This window comes from Mus musculus, chromosome 2 (genome assembly GCF_000001635.26).
Source record: "Mus musculus strain C57BL/6J chromosome 2, GRCm38.p6 C57BL/6J".
NCBI lineage: Eukaryota > Metazoa > Chordata > Mammalia > Rodentia > Muridae > Mus > Mus musculus.
This window is the reverse complement of record NC_000068.7, coordinates 77,826,355-77,831,199: the sequence shown is the minus strand read 5'-3', so window position 1 is coordinate 77,831,199 and position 4,845 is coordinate 77,826,355.

Genomic DNA, 4,845 nt, shown 5'->3' with positions numbered 1-4,845 from the left:
ATTAAATAAGCCAAGCCAATAAGAATATATGGGTTACTAGCACCGACTATAACTGGATTAAGAACTTAAAAGTTTAGAAAGTCCCAGATGCTAGGGACCCAAGAAGTTCCCAGGACCTAACACAGAGGGCATTAGCTGAAATACCCAGCAAAGAGGAGATAGAACCTGTAGAGACCATATCTAGTGGATAGGCATGGCCCCCGGTTGAGGAATGGCGCCACTCACCAACCTCAAAAATAATAATGGAGAATTCCTCCTCTCAAAAGGAAATGCACGGATAAAGAGTGGAGTAGAGTCTGAAGGAAAGACCATCCAGAGACTGCCCTATCTAGGGATCCATCCCATCTGCAGACACAAAACCCAGACACTATTGCAGATGCCAAGAAGAGCTTGCTGACAGAAGCCTGGTATAGCTGTCCCCTAAGAGGCTGTGCCAGAGCCTGACCAATACAGATGCAGGTGCTCACAGCCAACCATTGGACTGAACATGGGGAACCCAATGGAGGAGTTAGGGGAAGGACTCAAAGGACTCAAGAAACTGAAGGGGTTTGCAACCCCATGGAAAGAGCAATAATATCAACCAGCCAGAACCTCCAAAGCTCCCAGGGACTAAATCACCAACCACAGAGCACACATGGGGTGACCCATGGCTCCAGCTGGATATGTAGCAGAGGATTGCCTTATTTGGCATCAATGGGAGGGGAAGCCCTTGGTCCTGTGAAGACTCGATGACCCAGCATAGGGGAATGCTAGGGCACTGAAGAGGGAGTGGGTGGGCAGGTGGGGGAGCACCCTCATAGAGGCAGGGGGTGAGGGGAGGGGATAGCGGGTTTGTGGAGGGGAAACTGGGAAGGGGGATAACATTTGAAATGTAAATAAATAAAATAACCAATAAAAATATGGAAAAAAAGAACTTAAAAGTAAAAAAGAAAACTTGAAAACTTTTGAAAGAAAATAGAGATGGTTGATAAAAATTGACTATTCTAAAGTTAAGAACTTGGGTTCATCAGGTCATCTCAAGAAAGAAACAGAGAAAACAAAAACACAAGACAAGACAAAACATGAGGAAAATATTGTCAGCACACATCAACAACACAGATCAGTATCAAAGTTAGGTGATGAGTTCTCAAACGTTAGAAATGATAAACGCTTCCCCTTTGCCTGTTTCATTCAGGTGACCCTGTCCTCTTATTTTCCATCAGTGCTCGATTCCCTCATTCAATCAACAAGAAGCAAGGAGAAACCTGAACAAACTCCTCATTTCCTCCAGAGGGAGGACTTCTGATCCTAAGAGCTAAGCCAGTCAAATCTTGGAATCTTTCCTAGAGCTCACTGTGCCTCAGAACCTTCCCTGATGAAACCAACTCACCAGTGCCCATTCCCTCAATCAGCCAACCAACCACTCACCCACCCACCCAACCAATCAATCAACTTACCAACCAACCAACCACCCACCCACCCAACCAAACACTCACCCACCCACCCAACCAATCAACTAACTAACCAACCAACCAACCCACCCAACCAACCACTCACCCACCCACCCAGCCACCCAATCAATCAATCAATCAATCAATCAATCAATCAATCAACTAATCAACTAACCAACCAACCAACCAACCAACCAATCAACCAATCAACCAATCAACCAATCAAACAACTGATTCAGAAAGAATCAGCTAAATCAGCTAAAGACCTGCTTGCAATCATTACAAACTATCCTCAAGTTCTGGTTTTTCAGATAGCTCATCTACACATGAATTTTCCCTCAGTGTGGGAACGCTGCTGCATTTTGTTTTCATAATCTTTCTTTTGCTTGGCTTTTCCATCCCCTAGCTAAACCTCAAGGTTATAGTGTGATGTTATCTAATGAGTGGGAGTTTATTTCACACACTGATTGCAAAACAAAGAATTTACTTGCTTTCTCTGTAATCTTTGAAAAATAGGACAGAAGTATGGCTGGCTTACCTTGGAAGTAAAATTAAAGAAAGGAGGACAGTTCAAATAAGTAAGTGCCTAGGAGAGATCTTAGACAATTTATGCAGACATATGGGAAAGATATAAAAATATCAGTTTACAAAGGAATTGGGAAGGAGAATAAAAGCAATGTAAACAAGCCAAATTAAAGGAAAGTGACATATTAGAGTAGAAAAAACAACATGCAGCAGGTTCCCCAAAACATTTCCAATGGCTGCACAGTGAACGAAATGACGGCACTGAATGAAGGCAAATAGCTGGACTAATTAGGATTATGCACAAGAGATTGCTTGGGAGATAAAATCCCAGATGTGTTTATGCCTCCTACTTTAGAAGTAGCAGGTGGAGAAATACCTTTATCAGGCAACAATTTTCCTGGGACAACAGATGTAGGCAGTTGGGGGGAAAAAGTTACCTGCAAAGAAATTAGACAAGACAGCAATTCCAGATCAGCTATGCTTGTGATGGTTATGAGAGAGAAAGCAAGTGATGGAGCTTTGAGTTAGACAGGTTAAGATGCTATCAGGGTCACCAGAGTTTCAGAATATTCAGACTATAGCAAGGTAGGAAAGACTCTATTCACTGAAGGCTAAAAAGCTGAGTAGCAGTCTCAGTTTGGGTATTTGAGATCTCCAACTTCTCTATTTACTCAAAAACATCTTATTGAAGGTGATTATGTGTAAATTATAACTTCATTCAAATATTACTCTCTCACAAATGAGGGGTCAATTGAAGCTGTTACTCCTGCACCCGAACATCTTAATTTTAAATCTGAGTAGTGGATAAGGCACCTTTGTAGCCCAGATTCCAATGACAACATTTCAGCATAATTATCTTACATTTGCTCCTCAAGTGTCTCTGTCAGTTTGTATTTTGTATACAAATGTAGATGACATCTGTTGCCCAGAGAATAGGTGTAATTCTGATCACATTAAAGTTAGGTTAAACCAGAAAGGAGTTTCCAAATATATCGTGCATCCTGTACATGTGTGCATAAACACATCAGTCACTCATTATACCATCCATGCAAGGCCTGATGAAGATATCATTGATGTAAGACATGGAGGCTTTGAACTCTGAAGATATGGTTCTGAGTCCAGGTTTTGTCATGTACTTGTTGAGAGAAGTGGGGTAAATCGGAGATTCTTCTATATAGTTCATCTGGTAAACAGAGTCAGAGTGGAGCACGAGGGTGGGGCGTCTCCTTATATTCTGTGTGTGAGAATTCATTTTGATCAGATCTAAGGCAACACTTTAAGATCACTAACAACCAAAATGAGGATAATCCAAGAGAATGAACACTCCCAATGTTGATGGTGTTGGAAGTAGATAGAGGCTTGATGGCTACGATTGAAGAGGGAAGATGAGAAACTATAGCTCTCACATTGGGGCAGCCTTTTCCCAGAAGTTTGTTGCACATGTGCAAGCCAAAGTAGAAAAGGAGGTTGCTGTTGGTTACTACTGCTGTGTTTGTTTTATTGAGTCAGTATCACTGTATAGCCTGGGCAAGGCTGGAACTCATCATCCCTTTTACTATGCTGCCTCATACTGTGATTACAGCTATATATGACCATATCTAGCTAGAGTAGGCATTTAAACAAGAAACAGTGTCTTAGTTAGGGTTTTACTGCTGGGAACAGACACCATGACCAAGACAAGTCTTATAAAGGACAACATTTAATTGGGGCTGGCTTATAGATTCAGAGGTTCAGTTCAGTATCATTGAGGCAGGAACATGGAAGCATCCAGACTGGCATGGTGCAGGAGAAGCTGAGAGTTCTACATCTTCATCTGAAGGTTCCTAGTGGAATACTGCCTTCCAGGCGGCTAGGGTGAGAGTCTTAAGCCCACACCCCTGGTGACACACCTATTCCAACAGGGCCACACCTCCTAATAGTGCCATTCCCTGGCCCAAGCATATACAAACCATCACAGACTGTATCTTGTGTGTGTCTATAGGCTCTGCTTAACTCTAACTCACTTCAAAGTATGGTGAGCAGGTACTTGAAATATTAAATATGTACTAGTGACAAAGAAACAAACAAGATAACAGCTTTAGGGAAATGGAAGAGAAAAGATTCTTTTCTGTGTTTTAGTTGGTTTTGTTTTGAGTATATTGATTTTTAACGTTGTGTAGGAGGTATCACAGAGGAGAGGCTATTCTCTCAAGTGATGGAGCCAGTCAACAAAGCTAAGGCTGTCGGCTGTCCTGTGAGAAGCAAGAGAATTGGACATTAAGAATACATGGGGGGGGGGGGGGTTCCTTGGAGAGAAAAAGAAAAACTCGGAGGTGTTTTCTGTGGTGAGGAAGGAAGTTGATGATTCTCCCATCCAGTTCTGCACTCCAGGAATTCAAGAGTTAAGCCTTGCCTGCTGCATCAGAGGGCAAGTTTGTGACTTGGATTTAGCTGACTGCTAAATTAATACAGGGTAAGAAATAGATAGTTGAAAAGTACCTGGGGTAGGGATATCAGGATGTCAGCAGCAATGAAAAGTGAAGACAGAACGTGACCTACAGGTTAAGGAGAGGAGAGAGGGAGCTCAGAGCCCGGCGTGTGTGTCGTTGTTCCTTTGTTCTGTGTGCAAGACAAAAATGGTATGCTGAATCCCTCCCTCCCCCACCCAGCTCTCACCTCAAGTGACCCATCATGACGCAACACTTTTTTTCTTCTTCTTCTTTAAATGGAAGAAGTTAAGCAGGGATCTGGGCAGGCAGCTTTTAAAAACTGCTTGCAGGAAAAAAAAGTTTCGAAATAAAGATGAGGAAAATTAATATGGCGAATTTGGAATCACTAAAAGGAAACAGGGATGGCTGGATTTCTCCAGAAACAGCAGGGCTATGTTGAGAGACACAAGCTAATAGTGTAG